Consider the following 22,751-nt stretch of genomic DNA (forward strand, 5'->3'; position numbering starts at 1 on the left):
CAGATAGCAGAGTGGTCTTGAAAGCGAGGAGTTGAAAAGGCAAAACTACAAGATGGAAGGAGGCTAGATACCTTCATCACTGCTCAAAAAAGACTCACTATTTTTGAGCACTCATCAATCATGAACCCGTTTTAGACATTACATGAGAGAGAAAGAAACTTCTATTGTGTTAAGCCCCAAAGATTTATAGCAGCTAACATTGCTTTTTACGAATACATAAGCTATCATTTCAGAAAATACTAAGAATAACCTTCTACCAGGACACAGTAGAAGCTCTTCACTTTCAAGGAGAGATACACCCTTTGAAGCATTCCCAACACAAGGAGGAAGAAGCACCCATTTCTGGATCAGAAATAATGCAGACTATACTCAGACCACTTCCTATGTCAACTCTTCTTAGTCTACTTTTCAGTTTTTCTTTCATGGTCTTCTCATTTCCACAACTTGACTTTACATCCCTATATAATCTCCTCAAAACCCCGTATCCTTGTCCCAGACTTTCTTCCATATTCCAAATCCAAACTCCTTTGAATGTTTCAGCAATGATAAACACATTTTGATGCTAGTGAAATGATAAAAACAAGTGGAAGGAGGACCAGTGAAACTAGGGGAATCTATTTCCAACACTAGTTGAACGTGTGCCAAAATAAGATGTAAATATGTCCAATAACTCTCTCTCCCTCCTCCCCTCCTTTGCAGATCTCATTCCAGGGACTCTTTAAGCAGCCTACTCTTTTATATTAGAATTTCTTTTTTCCTTAGTGAATAGAGAATGTTTCCAGCACTTCCTACATCATCAAGGTGGAGTTCTGTTTTGGTGTTATTGATATTTCTGCCTTTAGTGAGTTGGGGGGGGGGGGCGGGTCATGAATTCGTTTTCCCAGTGCCTACCTTTCTTGGCGTAGACTGTCTCTGAAAACTACTTTGGTTGAATTTGCTCTGGTCTCAGATTTACCTGATGGTCACCACTCACAGTTCCCACAGAGCCCAGAGATTTCTCCTAGAAGGAAAGGTTCCAGAAAAATCAAAGGGATAAATAAGGAACGCAGCTGATTTCCGCCTTGTGCTGATGCCCAAGAGGGTGATGAGAGCCGCGAGGCATGTGGGATCTTAGCTCCCAGACCAGGGATCAAACCGGCACCACTTACATTGGAAGGAGAAGTCTTAACCACTGGACCGCCGGGGAAGTCCCCGCATTCCTATGTTGTTGAACCTGAATTTCTGACCTATGTCAGACTCAGGATGCCACTAGCCATTCTCAAAACAATGTCTGCTGGTAACTGCAACTTTACATTTTCAAGGACTCCTCTCTTAACTATTAAATTTTAAACAATAATGTTAGATCAGATACTAATAGAAAGATGAGACATATTTGTAGTGGTCAATAGCTTCTGTTATGGATATGCTAATACTACTTCAGAAGTTAAAACCTACTTAGGTAGGATTAGACAACTGGCTACGAAGTCTCTGTGAAGTGCCAGTTCCAGACTGGGTTTCAGACTTATTCTCCTGAATTCCTAAGGGAATGAGATCTATTTTTACTATTAAAGTTTCAGTTGTTACACCTCCTAAAAAAAAAAAAAAAAAAAGTCAGCAGAGCAAAGAGACCAAATGTGTAGTATAAGGACAAATTTTAACTTCATCACTCTTATATGACCTGCTATGCAGAACATAGAAAATTATCAAAGCCTCAATTGACAGAATGATTGCTCAAATACCACCCCTCCAAAAAATTCAAGAACAGTTAAATTGATCATAAGAAAACACATCCCGTAGCTGTGTTGGCCATGGAGATAATTGTCCTAATGAACAAAGGCAGTGGAACTTTCTTTTCAAGGGTCCCTGTGCAAAAGTATAATTCAGTGGACAGAACCTGATCCCAGTCTTGGCTTCGAATGATATCAGTTATATACAGAACATTGATAATTGACTGAAGATTTTTGAAACTCAGTTCTCTCATAGTTGAAGGTAGGCATTTCCTGGTTAGAGTATTAAAATGATTAGATTGTATGTATTTTTTTTCAGCAAATAGTAGGTGCTCAATAAATAAATCATATCATCATTAAAAATACAAAATCACTGTCATACTGAAAATTCTTTGGACTTAAAACAAATAAAAATGTAGCAAATGTGAACTGGGCATTTTGACTTACAGCAAAGGATATGTTCTCTTCTATATATTCTATCATAATATTGCATTTAATAGGAATTTTTATTGGTGGAACTGAATACATTGCATGAGGGAGAGAACAATAAGTATCTAATCTACTTATATTCACAGAAAAATATGCAAAAGCTTGAATTTTCAAGGAATGCAGAGCTATGGTTAATTTAATTTTAATTTCTACTTAATTCCAGATTAACAGGAAAAATCGTTTTGTTTGAACTCTTGTCAAAGATTTTTCAAAAATATATTAGTTCAATTTTCTATTGAAGTAAGAATAGAATGGACACACAATACTTCTCTAATGACTGATGGTTTTTCATGACTCAGGCTCACCAAGGTAAATTAATTATAAAAGTATTAATTATATTAGTATTAATTATAAAAGCGCCTACCACTCTATTACCCTTTTGTATTTAAAGTCTTATACTTACATACGTATTATAATAATTTAATCAATTCCCTAGATAAAAAAGAAACATAAATATTCCAGGCTAATATTATCACTAATAAAACACTTCATCTTAGAGATGAATCTGAGTTAATAAAGGTAAATTTTGTCCAGGTATTAATTTTCCAAAAATTAATAAAGGTAAGTTTTTTCTAGTTTACTAAAGGACTGAGCCTAACACACAGGTGTTCCTATCTTAACATAGAATTCATTTTCACAGTCCAGAAAAACAATATTATATTAACTATTATCCTCATCTTGATTATTCCCTGACCCTATAACCAGATGTCAGTTCAGAACACCTATATTTTGTAGCTCTACTCTGTTGCTTAATTAATTTCCTTGAATTATAATTATATGATTACCTTGCCTTCCTCTTCCCCAACCTCCACCCTCATTGTAAATCACTTAAAGGTGGGAATTTGTGTCTTCTAATTTTTATATTATCCTTTGCAATGTCATAAATTATACCCTAAAATTAACAGACTCTCAGTAACTTTTATTGAATTGAGGCTTATGCAAGCCATGCATTTTTCTGCTAAGCTACTATTTTTTATAAAATCCATCATGAGAATGATCATGTGCTCAAATAAAGGGAAAAAGTGTTGTTAAATGTAGTATCCATTGGATAAGTCAGGGAATAATAGATAGTACCGGCTACCATCTATCTACAATTTTTCATCCATCGTTTTTGTCCTCTTTCTTTCAAGAGTTATCTGTACCTACCACACACCTTTGAGATGGGATTATGTGAGACAAAAGCAAATACCTATTGTCAACGCCTCAAATTCCAAACACCTCCTATGGTGTTTGACTGACATGACATACACCTTTAACAAGAGCTGTCTTACAGAGACTACAGGAAAGAGACAGGCAGGCAGACTTCAGACAGCAGCTTAAAGTGACTGGCATTCTTCTTTTGACAGTTTCATTTGACTCTAGCTCAAGTCAACTTATCTTCCTACTCCACATGGAATTCTAATTTAACAGTGACTAGCATCTTAGGAGAAGAGGGGAAAGGAAACATTAGCAGGGCTTAGGAAAGCAGAGCAGTAGAGTTTAGCACTTAGTTTTCTCTAGAAACAACATCTAACATCTGCATTTTTACTTTAGATCCATATAGAAAATATGGAGTGTTTTTGATGCCCATGTAAGATGGACTCCTCTTCTTTTTGTCCAAGATTCATTTTCTGCTTTCTTTTTTTAAACTAATTTTTATTGGAGTATAGTTGATCTACAATGTTGTGTTAGTTTCTGCTGTACAGCAAAATGAATCAGTTATCCATATACATATATCAAGGATGGGCATGTAAAACCAAGCCAGCTGACAGAGCTATGATATGAGTTATCTTGGCTGATCTGTACTTAACCAGTTTTCCGCTTTAACTAATACTCTTCATGCCCTCAGTAACGCATAGTTACTGGTAACCATACACACTGAATGTGATCTGTCTAGTTCAACAAGTTTATTATCAACAGTCATCAGTGTTTCATCTCAAATTTATTGTAATTACAAAATGCTATTAAATATTGAATATACTAATGAAATATGAATAAAAAGAAAAGGTGTTTTTTTTTTTGAAAGTTGAATCTTTGGAAAGACTAGATAAAAGAAAATCCTCTAGAATTAGATATGGGTGAGACACTGTTAACAAATGATTTCTTCCAAGTCAATCCAATCTATATAATCCCTGCTGGAACACAGACCCTTCATACAAAGTGAGAAGCGTGTGTTCATGACAGTCAATCCCTACCCAGCCTGAAACAGAGAAATATGTTTAATTTCCTCCTCCTGACCCGAATACCACTCACCAATCCACAAGTAAAGAACACAGAAGCCTATGTGAGGGGAGTGGAAAATTACCTTAAAATTCTTTTCTTGATGACATTGCTCCAGTTAAAAATCAATAACAACAACAATAAAACACAAATTCATTTCTGTGCTAACTTACAAATAAACTCTACTGTTGTGCATTCATTCAGTGACACCATGTCCCAGGCATTCTGCTAGGATAGAATATGATGGTAAACAAGATTATTGAAGATTTTGCTTTCACAGAGCTTAAGTTCTAATGTGAAAGACAGACAATAAATTTTTAAAAAGTTAACAATTGTGACGTTTAACAATTTCATGCATCTGCTCCCTGACCTTTGTCATCTCATCCACTCTTCTAACTTCCAACTAGTGTGAGTAATCAAGTTCATATCTATCTATTTTTACCATAAATTTCTTTCCTGGACATGATATTGTCAATTCCACTAATTGCTGAATGACTACATAGGTATATGCATATCCTGCTTATATTACAGCTATCCAAAACGGATCCAATCATTTCCCCAGACAAACTGAGTTTTCTCATACCATTTCTCTCATCTCGGTTAATCACATTAACTCCCTTCCAGGTCTGTATATCTATAAGTTTATGGCTAACTCTCTTAAAGCTGTTCCTTGATCTAAGCCTACAAAGAGCATTCATTTCTCAAATGTGTCCACTCCCCATGAAGACTGAACAAATCTAAACAAAAGAAGCTAATCCCAAATCTATTCCAAGTTCTTAGAAAATAATTTGAAATACATTTCTTGATAATCAGAGGTTTTGTAATATTATCTTTCCACATGGTGGACAGCAAATTAATATTAGCTTGTACATGTCTTCCAAGTTGGGGCTATCCACACCACTTTGTCCTTTTTCAGAGATTGTTCAATGCATACATATACACACACACACACATACACACACACACACACACACACCCCATATTTCACTCAAGTATTTATTGTCATCTTCTGTTCAGGCATCATATCTAAGTCTCACCTTATATCTGAACTTTGAAGAACTGAAAGTGAGAATAAATGAAAGTCAAATCAAGTGGTTGGTTAGTGTGTGCTTTTTAATCCATTTTATTATTGCTTTCTTGGAGTTGTCAATGTACAATTTGAGCTTAGCAGGGATAGTTGTTATCAGGCAAAGGAGTTGGCATATCTTCCATTCTTGTTCAGATGCTAGTTTGCAATAATTTTCTGAAATCCACAGGGGAGGTTTTGGAGAGAAGCTGTGAGACAGCTAATCAGAAAAAGATATTCTAATGTTTAGTTATATTACAGTGTAGCAGAGGTTCCTGGGGGATATGGCAGAAGCCCCATTGGTTGATTCATTTTAACAGTGTTGAATAAAGCTGAGAAAACAACTATCAGAGGAAATCTCACACTGGTAATTCTTGAAATGAGCTCAAACTTGTGTTTCCTAATTTCTGTGATATTCTTATTTTTTTAAGAATTCACCTTATTTTACTTTCTCTTCCTTTTATCTTCTTTAGTTTTATATTTCATATTCACCAGCATCTAAGATTTATTTAATTTCTGCTATGCATACTGAAACACTGACAAAAGGAACTGAGACATTCAGAAAACATGTTTAAAATAACAAATTTAAATTCCTTAATTATTTCTATTTGCTTTCTAGATGTAAATAGATGGCAGGTATATATTAGGCATTGTTTTGGGAACATTACAAGCCAGAACGTTGCCATAGCAACCCTGGCCACCAATAACCTCCATGAGAAATGAATTCCCAATGGGAACGGAGGCCTTGGCAGTTTACACAGCACTTTCAAGCCATAAAAGCACTCATTATTTATTACAATCAAGTAATTAAGTAGGGCTGTTGATATTATCCTTATTTTCTAAATGACAAAACTTCAGCTTAAAGAGGTTAAAAGATTCATCCAGGGTCATGTTAGCAGGTAAGTGGCAGGCTCAGAGCTCAAAGTCATGTCTTCTGGTCTTAGGAATCGTATGTTTTTCCAGACTCAGCCTAATTACTGAAAATATGAATATATCTATATTTAGACTAATTATTTTTTAAATGTGGGACTTAAGGAATGATCCAACTAAACATTCTCTTGCGGTTGTTCAGGTAGACATAAGTTTTAGGGCCTGTGGATTTGGGGGCCCAAGTCTTCCCTTGATAGCTTTGATTTGAGCAATTAGTCATGGTGACCACATTAACAGATAATCCTTTCAGACTCATTGGCTTAAGCCAGTCACAACTTGTCAATTTTTCTACTCCAATCTCTGAATTGGTGCTTCCTGTGAAGAGCAGACAATACAGCTTCTCCTACAAGACGGAGACGGGAAAAAAGGAAATATTACAAGAAGGATGAACATGTGAGAGAAGGTAAATGTTCCACGTTTGAATTAAGAATCATGGTACATGGTATCAATCAATTAGGTGATATCTATAAATCAGAGGTTCTCATCTGGGTGTTCATTTTGCATCCCCCAGGAGACATTTGACAATGTCTCGAGATATTTTTGGTTGTCAGCACTGGGGGATATTACTTGCATCAAGTGGGTAGAGGCCAGGGATGCTATTAAATATCTCACAGTCTACACACAATACAAAGGACAGGTCCCCACAACAAAGAATTATTTGGCCCAAGATGTCTGTAGTGAAGCTGTTGAGAAATCCTGCTATGAATAATGCAAATAATTTGATTTTATGCATTTAATTATCTTATAAAAATAATTCTTACAATTGGTTTGTCTAAAGTTTATGATTAAAAACATTTTGCTTTTATTAAGAAGTTACAGAATATTACATGGTTATCACAGAAAAATTTAAAAACACAAGCATGAAGAAAAAAAGTCACCTTAAATCCCACAATCTAGTGATAAATACTATTAACTTTCTGGTATCTTTTCTTATAGACTTAATCTCATACAAATATTCACATTGGTATAGACACTGTAGGACAAAAAAACCAATCATGTTATACTTTCCTGTAATTTAACAATTTATTGTGAATAATCCACTATGTCAGTAAATGAAGATTTACCTCATTGTTTTTAATGACTAACTAGTATTAAATTTATGGATTTAACAAATTATATTAATCTCTTATCAAATATTTAGATTAACTCCATTTTTCTTGCTACTATAAGCAATGTGGTCATGAATATTCTTATGCATAAATTTTAGTACAAATGTCTGATTATTTTTAGCATATCCTAGAAACAGTTTTCAGGTCAAGGGATATATGCAATATTATTTGATATCCTTTGCTAAATTTCACAATAAAAAGTTACACTAATTAACAAATTCACAGTGTTCATTGTAAACACATTTAATGGCATGCTGAAAATCACTTTTCCAATTTCTGTGCCAGAAAAATAAAGATCTCATGATGGTTATAGGTATATATGAATGAAAGTCCTAAGTCTGTGATCTTTAGCGAGATCATAATCCTCAATTTGTGGGGCTAAATGAGAGGTTGCTAAACTGCTCTAATTGGGGAATTTGTGTTATTTCAAGTCAATAAAATATAAAAAGGGCTGACTCCCATATAGATGTCCATTTAGGTACTCTTATAAAAGGAAAGACATAAGTGTGACTTAGAATTCAGTAGAAGCAGACTCAATAGCAGGCACTGAATAGAAAGAATGTAATCCCCTCAAAAATCCTCAAAAATATTGGGGACCATGCTGGTTTTCCTATTGTTTGTAGGATGGGGTTATGAGACTTTTTTTAATTATAAAAGGGAAGTGTGTCGCTATTATGCTGGAAGAGTTGGGAAAACCCAGACCCCTGGCATTTGGGTTACACATTAAAAAAATTTTTTTTCAAGGAGAGAAAATAATCCAAGGAAAATGTCAAGACTTGTGTGTTATTATTGTTTTCCAAAGCCAGAGGGAACATGCCACTGTGGCAGCAAGCAAAAATATTTTGCCGTTTTCCCTCTATTTGATGCCTTTTTGTTGAATATTAGAAAGACATTTATGAAACGCAATTTAATACATTTGCTAAAAATTAACACAGAGATGGATTTTCACCTAATTAACCTACTCTCCAAAAAAGGCAGTAGGGAAATACTTGTTAATGTTTAAGCCATAAGATACACAAAAAAGCAGGCAATATTTCATTGTGACACCCAGGAGACCCATGTGTGACACAGTATAGAGTCTATGTGTATCTCACTCTCCACAGGAACTAATTTTGAAGCACCAGAATGCTGTGAATTGGCTGTAAAACAATGTTGAAGAAACTCAACATAGAACAGAAGGCACACTTTCCTTAGGAAGAATGCTGATAAAATTTTAATGAACTAACATGTTGTCATGGGGATTTGTTGCTATTCATTAATTCATTGTGCTGTTCCTCTACAGTTTTGCTGAAGTTGAGTGACAAATTGTCAAGTAGCTGTTCTGGTGGTTTACATTGCCTCATTGATACCCTACATTTAGGGGGTAAATTCTTTAAAGACTTACCCCATAGCATGTGGGGTGACACATTTTTTCAGCACCATGTGCACTGCATTGTATTTCAAATAAAACTCCGTCTCTAGGGTAAGGTCTTTGACTCTGCAAAACAATGGAAATAATCACAGAATGATTGACAGCTCTGGTCACAGATGGGGACTACCATAGGACCCAGGGCTGGGGAAGGCTCTACCATACAAAATAGTCAACTGGCCACCTATGAGTTAGGGTAAAATTCTCAGAAGAAAAGAATAATACAATCATAAAATCATAAAATGTCAGAGCTTGGAGGGACCTCAAAATCAGTCTGTTTTAATTTTGTAAATGAGAAAACTGAGGGAGACCAGAGAGATAAAGAGTTATAAAGGACACGAGTGGCAGAGCAAGGACTAGAAATCAAGTGTTTTGACTTATGTCAATTTTCTCATAGTGCCTCCCTGGGTTTCTTCTCTTGCTCTTTTCACTTCTTCACTTGCTCTTTCACTTCCATCTGTTCCCCTTGAAATGAGCCTTAATGGCAAAATAATGGGGTATAGGAATATAGCCATAGGTGGCCTATTATGAGCTCCTATATTATTTTCTTAAATGCATACAAACGTTAGGCTATAAATGCTATAAATGATCCATGTTTGTGTTAATGGAATTTTCCAAGTCTTTGAATAAAATGGATGCTCTAAAAGATTTGGAAAACTTGTCCCATACTTTATATACCCTTTGGCTGCATACCCAGTCTGGGATAATCAGGTGAGGCTCACTGAGAAAAGCAGTCAGAATATATTATAGATTCTGATGGAGGGATGTGTGCTTACCATGGTCATCATCAAACAACATTGATGGGACCTGATTCCTGCCTCTGTGCCTTGGTGGCAGCCAGATGAAAGGAGAAGCACAGACCATTGTGTAGTGACCATGGCATTGAGAAGCAGCTCCAACCTGGCTCCAAATATTCATGTCACATTCGCAGAGACAGCCAAAGATGGAGAGGTTTTTGTTTATGTCTTTTATTCTATCCTCCTCCTACCTGCCAGTTGTTTGACAATATTAATTTTATATAAATTTGTTGACTTCCCAATTTGCAGAACACTGAGGAGACTCAAATTCATAATATGCAAATACACTAAATGCCCAAAGCAAAGTGCTAAAGAGGAAAAAAAATTAATTTAAAAACTCACTATTAAAATCCAATAGCTTCATTTTTTATTCTAAATCCTTGCTACTCAATGCAGCCATTCAACAATCAGCATCACCTGGGATCTGGTAGAAATACAGAATCTCAGGCCCCACCCCAGACTTACCAGATCAGACTGCCTTTTAATAAGATCCCCAGATGATTCATACGCACATTAAAGTTTGAGAAACTCTGGGCTACAGCACATAATACCAAGGTAGCATCCTTACATGTACCGCTAATAACACATAACGCACAACCCAGAGACACTAGTATCTTACCTCTCTGTTGTTCCCAGTAGGCAAGAATAATTGCTACTATATTGCACTACACCTTTTTAGAAGTTTCTATTGCTACATTAAAAGTTTGTTTAAACAGGTATTATGTGCATAATGAAAATATTTTCCATTCCTTACTTCCTCAGAAGATATGCAATGCTTGTAAAACCCTAATACATTTTTATTTGCTAATGGCTGTATTTAAGTAATAGCAGCAGCTAACATTTACTGGAGGCTCACTATGTGCCAAGCACTGCATGACATAGATGATGTATATTACCTCATTTAATCCTCTCCATGACCCAAAGATGGGAGCAATAATATCACCTTCACTTGATAGAAGGAGAAATTAAAACACCGAGGTTAAGTATTCTGTCTGAAAGTACAGCATGAATTAAAAGTGGGGTCTAAACCCACAAAATTGGAATCTGTCATCCACCATATTAGTTTTTGATTAAGCCACTAGAACTGGAAAACAATGCTTAGACCAAAACATGAATATTTTTTCACCCCAACATGACATGTCCCTGCTTTTTATAAAACCTAATGACTAATAAGTACAGGTCTGCTACCCTTGCAAGAGCCTTAAAAAAAAAGAGAGAAATTAGCAATATATTAAGGAGCTAAGAAAATTTCTAATGCTGATTATTAAGTTTAAATAAGATTTGAAGTCCTCCCAGATGATCAAAATTATTGATACCCTTTGACTTAGTAATTTTACCTAAAACAAATTCATCCTAAAATAAAAATCAGAAATAAATCTCAAATAACTCAGAGATAAGAGTTATTCCTTGCAGAGTCATTTAATATCTTTTCAAATTTAATTAATATGAAATCCAACATTAGAGTATTACTTAAGTGAATTATGGTATACTTATATATTAAAATATTATACTGTCATAAGATTATATTTTTTAAAAATTTGCTATGGTATGAGAATGTTTTCATTAAATGAAAAAGTTGGGTACAAGACACTAAATATCTATATCTATATAATGTGATGTATTATATATATATTCGAAAAGTAAACATCTATGAATGTGTTATGTTTATATCTTTCTTCTTTATCTTGGGGGGCATTGCCCAAAATAAATAGGCATTAATATACAAGTGACTTTATAGTTTCTCAAACCAGGAAAAATATGTTTTGTTTTCATTAAGCCCCAGGAGCCAGTTTGATTTATTGGAATTTCACAAAATTCATTTAAATTTCGATTTTTTTTGCACTTTACAAAGCTGGAAGTTTGGCTCATTCAACTTTTTCCTGGGTAAGCACCTGCAAGTAAAAAGTCTCATTTGGGTATAACCAGAGAGTGCTTATTTGAAGATCCCAGGCTTGTGTATTTGTTAATTAGGGGCCATCACTTAGTTTATGTATATAGCAAATATTTGAATTGGTACACACATGAAACACAGACTATGAACTAGAGCAGAATAAAAGCCTATGTAGATTTTAGCGGATGTCACTAAGAGTTCCACTGAGCCACAATCAAGAGCCGTAACAGATTTAAAGCCTTGTTGTCATTTTCTCATTTTAAGACAGACACCATGAGACGTAAAAGTCCCTTCTATTTTTTCCCTTAAACTATTAACAATCATGAATTGTTCAAAAGCAAATTTCCCTTTGAAATTTTTAGTTTTGAATGCATTTTTTGTTGTACACAGGCACAATTTCACACACACACCCATATTTATGCTGATGTCCCTAGTTACTAGTTACTCCTAGTAACTTTCAAAATTATTTCCATGAGTGCACACATAGTCCCCAGGTGCATTATTTTTTCCCCTAAAATCTTACAGTAAACATGAAAAAAATCACTAACAATCAAATTAAGTTCAGGTGGTCTAGCCATTTTCCGCATAGAGATATGTTCCAAAATCCTATGTTAGCAAAACTTACACCAGCAGTCAAATCCTTGCTTTTCAAATTTAGACACAAAGGAGTGTCCAAAGCAATCGATGACATTTCATCATGTGATTCCTGGTAATTAATTTGTTACAAGCCCCCACAAATAAAATAAATGCTGAATGATAAACTGACTTCTGTTGTCAAAAGCATCCCCCCTCTCATTTCTGCCTCTCTGGCTCCTGACGTTATTTCTTGGTTATTGGTTGACAGTTCAGTGCCTTGAGTGTTGCTCTCGCTGTAGGGTTAGCAGGATAATTGACAAACCACAGGGATCGGATCCCTGGATTAGGAGGACCGGACTGTCAAAACAACCATGACATACGCTCACATCAGCTTCAACTGCAAGTCAAGCCTGTGAGGGAAACACTCACCTTGGCAGGGCCAGATGGGAAGTGTTTAGTTTAAAATATTTCCCACTGCAAAGTATACTTCAACAAGAAACAGGAACAATATAATATCATTTAAAAACATAATTCGTGAAAAGATACAAGCCATTGAAAAATACAATTCATAGGAAAAATTCAGCAAGGTCACAGTTAATTCAAGCATTTATTATAAATAAACATCCCAGAGTCTTACTACATTTACTAAATGTATCTTTTGAATTTCATCAAAGGTCTTTAATTTTTACTAGAAGAGGGACATATATTTGGGAGAACTCTATCTGTATTGAATGAATGTGTTTATGAGATTTTATGTATGTATGTATTATGTATGCACACAATCAAAGGGAAGTGTGTTAATAATCCAGTTTTATGCTGTATGTTTAATTTTGTTTAAAAACTATCTTGTAAACTTTAACTCAGACTGATGCATACATGTAATTCATATTAATAAACAGCATGCCACAAGTTGTGATTATCAATTAGGGGGCTATATACATTTCCATCTTAAGGAACATGGTTTAAAAATGTTTCAAAAACTCTAAATAAATTTGCCCCTTTAAACATCGTCTCTAGACTTTCAGATTCCTACCATAGATCTTTGAAATGACAGCTCAAGTGACATCTATTTATAATGCAGGCGTATTCTCTGTATGAAAACATAGATTGCAAAACCGTTAAAGGGAAATTAAAATGCAAATACAAAAAAAGGTTATTTACTTAGTTCCGTGCCAGCTAACACATGGGATACAGACACTTAGGGTTAGAAAGATCCAATTATTTTTAAAATATAAAACTTAAAGAACTTATTCATGTACCACTTGGGTCTTGGAATATGATCAAAATAGTTTTGGAATAGTTAATCAGTATTTTTCCATCTGAGTCAAATTTTTCAAAACATTAAAAAGAAGGAGCAAGAAGCATGGTTGAATATTATTTACTGACAGACACTTCAGTTTAACAAATACGAAAATGTTCAAAAACAAGATTTGGAATGAGATGGAATTAAACTATCCATTTTTATCTTGGAAAACTGACATTTTTGAATGTTTCATTAACATTTGTGAATAAGGGAAAAAACATAAAATTCTGTCGGCCCCAACCAAGTCACTCTTATTTTTCTAGTCCTATGCATCAAAATGTCATTCTGGAACAAACTGTAAATATCCTCACAGTTTTTACGCATATTTTACTTGTTTAAAAAAAAAGAACTTGAGTCTAGAGTTAGAAGTAATAAAGCAAGTAGGTGTTCTGTAAGATACAGTAAATTTTCAAAACTTGTAACTGATAGATGCTAATCTTAAGAAAAAAAAAAAAGAAACACACTCAGAAGCCATGTTTCACATAGTAGAGCAACCCGCCAACTCTTCTACGTCAAAATGATCTCATCCAGTGTTAGTTATGAGAAAAAATGCTGAATGTAAATTAATTTAATCCTAATGACGTCACCATGAATTAGGCGAGGCAGGTATGTATTAACACCATTGCTTTGAGGCAAGGAAATTGAGAGGTAAAATGACATCCATACGATACACGGTCAGGACTTGAACCTTATTTGAGTGACATTCTCAGCTCCTTTTTTTCTAGAACATAATTAAAGTGTGCTCTCCCACACATAAAAACAAAAGTAAAGTTCTTTCATATTGCCTTTTTTTTTTTAATGCAGTCAAGGCTTTTGTTCCATAATATGAACTATTTTAGGATAATTTTTTCCAGAAAATTATGAGAGCCAAATCTCTCTTCTGCTTGAAAGAGAGGCATAAACCAGATTAGTTGGTGGCAATAATAGTAAATTTGAAGACTATCTGAACAATTACTTTTGGCCATGATCTTTGTCCTGTAGATAAGATAGCAATTAGTATATAACCTATATAACCACTGTGTATATACCACTGCTTCCCCATTTTGCAGATGAGCTTTGGAGCTTCAGACTTCTTCAAGACGATCCCGAGGTCACATAATTATAATGGAGAAAAGCCATGAGGACTTTTCTTTCCAATAAATTAGTCTGCTTGGCCATGAAATGTACATTTTCACCATTAACACATTACCTCACATTACTTTATCATATTACTGTCTATGATGGGGTTCAAAATGTTTAAGGTGTTGGAACACTAGAAATCCTAAAATTTGATTAAGGAACTTTCCACCCTTGGGCAGAACTATATTGTAACTATTCAGGAATAGTTAAGCAGTTATTCAGCTTTTACATCTTCTGTACCAACCTTTACTTAGAGCTTACATTTGTGTTACTCCCAGTCAAGTATCTGACACACAGTAGGTCTCCAACGAGGTCACTTTCCATTCTTTCCTTTTCTCAATCACATGGCTGAGAAATTTATTACACTATGAACATCTTCCTAATTAGTAGGATTTTCCAAACTAAAAATTCAGTAGCAACCAAAGAATATATCAAATTGAAGTCAAGTTATAACAAGGTATAAAATTCATGATCGCATAGCTGTTTTTTCCTCTAGTTGACAAATAATTGATTCTGTTGGAAGCGAGGGTTTTGTTATTTGTGAATTTAGTTAATGAAATTGTCTTCCACCCCTACTGATATTGCTTTTCCAGTGAAGAAGAGTAAAAAGAAAATGTACAAAACTAATAATACAAGTTAACGCATCATGAATATGGCATGAATAAAGAAAACAAAGTAAGAATTCTGAATAGCTAGGACAACAGAAAGGAAACTTTTCTCCTTTGTTACTGGTAAAAACCTTTTCAGCTACTTGTATGGTCCTGATCTTGATCTCCACCGCAATAGATTCATAGGAAAAAAATTCTGGGAGAGGAAGAAGTTTGATATAGGAAATGAGAAAGTCTAAGGTACAGAGAGGCTGATAAAAAGAAAATAAAAAATAAATTACAGATTTAAATCTAGAAAAGGATGCTAAAGAACAAGATCCATCCCTGAATTTAAAGAGGTTGTTAAATCCCTGCACAAGAAATCCAAAGAGATGGAATGACTTCTATGCAATCAGAATTTGTAACAATTAATTTCAAGCTGGCAGGACCCAGGTGTCTGGATTCTCTGCCGCCCGGAGAAGGGTGGAGGGGAGCAGTGGAAACATACAACTGGAGCACAGTGGGAAATGCAGGTCCTCAACGCAGGGTTGTAAGAATGGCCCACATCATCTTCTCCTTAGTTCTGCATCCCTACTCCTGTTGCTTTCAGTTTCTCCAGTGAAGAACTGCAGAAGGGGAAGAGTAAATGGAAGAAAAGGACAGAGGGATGGTGGGGGGAGGGGGCTTAAGGATGGACTTTGAACACCACAGGGGCACACTGACTTCACCTCATCCTAGCCAGAAAATATGCACTGTAATATACACATTGTATATACATAAATATAGATATGTATATACACATGTATCCCTTTTAGGGAAATATATTTATATATACACACACATGCACACAAACACATATATCTATGTATATACACATATCCCTTTTAGTTAGAGAAAATAATTTACTCAAAGATTACCCTTATCATTTGTGGGTATTATCCCTTGAGTGTGAAACAAATACCAAAACAGGTATACATACAAAATATTTAGAATTTCTCAAGTTGATTTTCTTGTGTGTATTTTTAAAAGAGTCCTAGGGAAAAAAACAAAAAAATTCAAATAAGCTTTAAATTTTACAGCCTGGGAACCAATATAGAGTCAGAAAGTTAGCTCTAAAATGCCTGAGGGGACAAACAGTTGTTTAATGAGGACAAATGGAATAAAATTAAAGTGCAGCCTAATAAAATAACATCTAAATGTAATGCTAGCTCAGTCCTATGGCTCAAATAATACTTTTGCTCAAATGTACCTAAATGTAAACTTAGCAAAATGAAAATATAAAATGAAAGAGAAGAAGAAAAACAGTAGAGAAACCCTAGCCATCATATTATAGAAATAAGAAATGGCTCGAAAAATATAAGTGAGAATATAACAAGATTTTCATTGTGATATTTTGCCACCCTCAATAAGAGTTTATCACACAAAATCATGATACTTAAGATCCCAAAGAAGTCTGGGAATAAGCCCAGATGGAAAAAAATACAATTCTCATTTGTGAAGAAAGTTTCAACACAGAACTTTTTTTTTTTTTTCAACACAGAACTTTTTAAAACGGTTCATTAGCTTCAAGGCTGATTAGAATTCTATAGAACAAAGTCCTACAATAATTGTTTGATTTTAATTAGTTGAGATATGCACAAGCTAGGTCTCAGCAGTCTTTAAATGTCACTGAGTTTCCCAGAAGGCCAGGAGTATCTCACCATCTTTCAGTTCAGTCCAAACTGGCCTCCGGGAAACCAAGAAAAAGCCCAGAAAAACACAAAGAATTCAAGAGACCCTGGTCACCTACATTAATTGGCATTGAGGCAAGTGAAGTATATTTTTAATTCATATTATCTAACCACTCTTGAGGAGGCATACACCAATAGTTTCATAAAGAAGCCATTGCAATATGCTCTGGGGACTAAGCTCCGCCTCCCTGCTGTAGTCGATTGATGAGATCACCTAGAGAGGAAATCCTGTGCCTTCCTATAACCCTGAGCACACATTTGCAGATCTTTCAACCCACACTTAGAAGACCTCATGAGCCCAGGAAGATGTGCCAAAACCCAGTGGTGGGACTTCCCTGGTGGTCCAGTGGGTGAGACTCCACGCTCCCAATGTAGGGGGCTTGGGTTCGATCCCTAGCAGGGGAACAGAGCCCACATGCATGCTGCAACTAAGAAGTCTGCATGCCACAACTAAAAGATCCCGCATGCTGCAACAAAGATCCTGCGTGCTGCAACTAAGACCCGGCACAGCCAAAATAAATAAATAAAATAAATGTTTAAAAATAATAATAATAAATAAATAAATGACAAAACAAAACCCAGTGGTGGTGCTGCTGTGGGCCTGACAATGCAGTCCTGGGACACAGTCCAGCCCTCTCTCCCAGATCCACCAGGTATAGTCTCCTCTTCTCACAGCAACTCCTGTTAATTAATGTCAAAGCTATTTCCTGGCCACATACAATGGCACATATATAACCCACTTCACTGACACTTATGTGTCAACCCAGCATCAAACAATTTCCTATTCTGTAATCCAAAACCCCAAGTAGCCATCAATCTGAATGAGCTTAGACTTCATGTGTTAGCATGGATAGATTTCAAAACCATTTTGGAGCAAATTAACAAATCAAGGGACAAGAATCACCAGAGTATAATTACATATGCAAAAATACATAAAGAAATAGAAATTAAAAACCAGAGAGAAGGGAATGAGGCCAGAGAGGATTCACAGGGAGATTCCAAATTGCAATGTTTTCTTCAAAAAAAAAAAAAAATCAAAATTTTCCTTCTGGGAAGATGGAATAGATACACTTTTCCCCAGTCCTCCTAAGTACAACTAAAAACCTTGAACATAAGAAACAAACATAAAAGATTCTGAAAGGTGAGAAAAAGAAGGCAGACTAGCTAGGGATCTCAGGACCAAAAAACCAGACAAAAGGGTGGAGCTAAATATGCTGGTAACTGAGAAATGTCAAAGTATGCAGACCAAAAAATCTCCAACAAAAGCCCAATCTCTCTAGCCAAAGGAAAAGGCAGCCTAGCAAAACAGAGAACTTTTAGACATTAACCACTTTACTACATCTAAACAGTATGGAAAACAGTGGTCCCACTTCTGCCCATACCAGCAAAGGTCTAGTAGACACCCTGGTCTTCTACCCTTACCAGGCTATCATGAGGTGTGCCAAAGCTCCCCACAACACCACACACACACACACACACACACACACACACACACACACACACACCGCACCCTAATGGGGCAGTCTCAGGGAAGGGTGAGTAGGGACCCAGGACGTTCATCAACTCTGAGCACTAAGAAGGCTCTCCCACAACAGAGTTCCTTCAGTGAGGACCAAGTGAGGATGTGGACTTCCACCCCAGCCCCTAATAATCAGGCAGCCCACCCTCCTTGCCCGAGTGGTGTCAGAGAAGGCCTAGTAAAGAGTCAAGATTTTCGCCACCATCAAGCCATAATGAGGCCACCCTCTGTGGTATCAGCAGGGCGACGTGTGAGTAATAACAAATAGTCCTATCCCTCCCATCCAGAATGATGACAGTGGAGGCCTAACAGGGGAGTAATGAGGAGCCCTGCTTGCTCCCTCCCCATCTGTGTCAAAAGAGGCTTAGTGGGGGAACTGGACTTCCATTCTTAAATGTCAATAACACAGCAGCACTCCAACCCTAGCCCTGCAAGAGCAGCGACAATGGAAGCAGCTAAAACAACAGGTTTAAATAAGATCCAGAGTCTCATGATGCTCAGAATGTCATGTGTCGAATGAAAATCACTCTTTGCACCAAAAACCAAGATTTCAACTTGTATGAAAAAAAGATAATCAATAGAGGCCAAAATCAAGATGAAAAAGACATAAGAATTATTTAACAAAGATTTAAAGAAGCCATGAGAAAAAGGTTTTGACAAACAATTATGAACATGTATGAAATAAATGAAAAAATAGAAAGTCTCAATTAAAAACAAGAAGAAAAAGATATAAAGAAATGGAAGTTTTTAGAACTGAAAAATACAACTGAAAGTTTTTTTAAAATAGTCAATGAAAGGTCTTAACAGCAGGATAGAAGGGACAGAAAAAAGAATCTGTGATCTTGAAGGCAGAATGATAAAAATTACCCAATGTGAAAAAGAGAGAGAAAATATACTTGAAAAAACAAACAGACAAACAAAGGAACAGAGCCTCAGGCAATTGGACTATAACAAAAGATCTAACATTCATGTCACTGAAGTACAAAAGAGGGCAGGTGGAGAAGTACTTGAATAAAGGCATAATCTTATAGATTCAACTAAGCAAATCCCAAACAGGATAAGCTCAAAGAAATCCACACCAAGGCATGTCATAGTCAAACTTCACAAATCTAAAGGCAAAGAAAATAATGTGAAAGCAGAAAGAAATGATACCCTAACTTTAAGGGGGAAACAATTCAAATACTAGTGGATTTTTTAGCAGACACTATGGAGGCCAGAAGGAAGTAGTACAACATTTTTCAAGTGCTGAAAGAAAAGAACTCAGAATTTCACGTCTAGAGAAGATGTTTGTTAGGAAGGAAGGTGAAATCAATACAAACTCAGAAGTATTAAAAATAAGAGAATTGCCCTAACCTAAGTTCTCTAACCAGAAAGGAAATGATGAAAGAAAGAATCTTGGAACATCAGGAAAGCGAAAAAGAACAGGAAAAGAGTAAAAATATAGATAAACATAATGCAGTTTCTTTCTACTCATTAGTTTTTAAATTAGATTTAACAATTGAAGCAAAAATTATAACAATGTATGACATGATTCTAAATGTTATGGAGGAAATATTTAAAGTACTTACATTATAAATATGACAGGATAAAGGGAGATAAAGGAAAGTAAGCTTTCTAGACTTAACTCAAACCAGTAAAATGTCTAGCCTAGTAGACTTTGATAAGCTATCTTATCAAATGTAATATCTAGAGTAAGGAGATACACTGAAACACTGCAGATAAATCCAAATGAAATTAAACAAATGTTCAGGTAAACCACAGGAAGGAGGAAAAAGAAAACAGAGAAAAGAAAAACAGCCAGAACAAACAGAAAACAAAAAATAAAATGGCAGACTTAAGCCCCAATATATCAACAACTATATTAAATGTGAATTGTCTGAATATACCAAGTAAAAGGCAGAGATCGGAAAAGTGGATTAAAAAATATGACTCATCTACATGTATAAACAAGAGACATACTTAAAATATAATGATATAGGTATGAAAGTAAAAGGATAGGGGAAAAGTATATCACGCAAAGATTAATCAAAACAAAATGGGAGTAGCATATTACTAAATGAAAAAAGCTGAGCTGAAAAGGTTACACATTATATGATTTCAACTATACGTCATTCTGGAAAAGGCAAAACTATGGAGACAATAAAAAATTTTAACAGTAGTTTTCAGGGACTGGGGTGGGGGAAGGATAAATAGACAGAGCACAGAGACTTTTAGGACACTGAAAATATTGTGTATGATACCATAATGATGGATACATGTCATTCTACATTTGTTCAAACCCATTATACAATTGTCCAAACCAAGAGTGAACCTTAATGTAAACTATGACCTTTGAGTGATTATGATGTGTCAATGTAGGTTCATCAATTGTAGTTAATGTACCACTCTGGTGTGGGGTGTTGAGAGTAGGGAAGGTGTTGTACTACATACCTATTTGAATGGCTAAAATCAAAAATAGGGACAATACCAAATGCTGGTGAGGATGAAAATAAACCGAACCAATCACAAAATGCTGTTAAGAAGTAAAATGGTACAGCTGCTCCAGAAAACAGTTGGCAGTTTCTTTAAGAAAAAAAAAAAGTAACTATCATAAAACCCAGCAACTGTACTCCTAGGCATTTACTCCAGAGAAATGAAAACTTATGTTCACACAAAAAGCTGTACACAAATGTTCATTGTAGGTTTGTTCCTAACAGCCCTAAACTGGAAACAACATATCCGTCAGTGGTTGAATTGTTAAACAAACTGTGGTACATCCATACCATGGAATACTATTCTGCAATAAAAAAGAACAAACTATTGAAACATGCAGCAGCTTAGATGAATATCTAGAGAATTATGCTTAGTGAAAAAAGCCAACCCCAAAGGGTTGCATATTGTATGATTCCATTTATATAATATTTGTAAAATGACAAAATTATAGATAAGAGTGGTTGCCAGGGGTTAAGGATGAGGAGGGGGTGGGGGTAGGCAAGTAGGTGTGACCATAAAAGGACCACATGTGAGGTCCTTGCGGTGATGGCAGTGTTCTATATCTTGACTCTATCAAAGTCACTACACCATTTGTGATAGTGCACGATAGTTTGGCAAGATATTACCATAGGCGTAAACTGGGCAAAGCATACATGGGATGTTTCTATATTATTTCTTACAACTGCCTGTGAATCTACAGCTGTCTCAAAATAAAAAGACTATTAAAAATATGTGAAGGAAATTATGAGGTAATTTGACATAATTTTATTTTTTATGTTAGATTTAGCCCATTTCCCAATGACTTTCACACTGTGGAACTCAAAAAGAAAAAAGAAAAACATAGACACTTTTCAGTTGTGGATCACTCTTTTACTTTAATTAAGTGAGATAAACTCTCAAAAGCTTTTTGAAACATAAAATCCTATTTAAACATGAGAGTTTTTATGTTTTATAAAAACCTATAAAAAGTGGTTTATATTTTAGATATACTACCTCATTGTTCATTCACAAAAGTCAAAGGATAGTAGGTCTCTTCACATCCATTATGTAAATGAGGAAAACTGGAGTTGGAAAAAATGGTGTCATTGAAGAAATTTATTATAATTAGTTAATGAGCAAACCTGGAGCAGAACCCCATTTTTATAGAATCTCTATCCAGAGTTGCCACCATCAGAACAGGATAAGAGTAGAATAGTTTGCAGGTGAGAATGCAAGATGGTACAGCCCCTCTGGAAACCAGTTTGGCAGTTTCTTAAAAATCGAAACAGGTAACTACCATAAGACTGGAAGAATAAATGTTAAAGAATAGAGACAGAAGATGATGAAAGGCATTCTGGTTCCAGTGGAGATATGGAAAGGAGACAGAAGAAAGCTAAGACAAGAGATCTGTCATGAGCATCTGTAAGGAGAATAGCTGTTAAGGCTATGAAAACATCCAAGTGGATCTGGGGAAAATCTGAGATCATGAGTGACAGGGTCCCATGGACATGGCATAGGGAAGACAGCAAACATCTTTGAGAAGGCAAGCACTGGGCATGATGCCATAGCCACCATGGCAGCAGGTGTAAATTACAAACAAATGAGGTAGTTGCTTAGGTGGGTGAGCCTTGCTGAACCTTGAAACTCCAGAGTGATGCAGAGGTAACAGCCCTGAGAGGGGCAGGGCAAGTCTAGGAGAATCAGAGTCCACGAGCAAGTCAAGGATCAGGATAGATCCCAAGCTAGCTCTCAGAAACCTTGCAACCAGAGACCATGACAGCCTCTGTGTGCTTTAGCAACAAGGGTTGGGACAATGTCCAAGAGAAACTAGTGACATCAGCCACCCACTATTGAACACTAGTGCCAGAAGC

The sequence above is a fragment of the Balaenoptera acutorostrata genome, chromosome 10 (genome assembly GCF_949987535.1).
Source record: "Balaenoptera acutorostrata chromosome 10, mBalAcu1.1, whole genome shotgun sequence".
NCBI classification, from domain to species: domain Eukaryota; kingdom Metazoa; phylum Chordata; class Mammalia; order Artiodactyla; family Balaenopteridae; genus Balaenoptera; species Balaenoptera acutorostrata.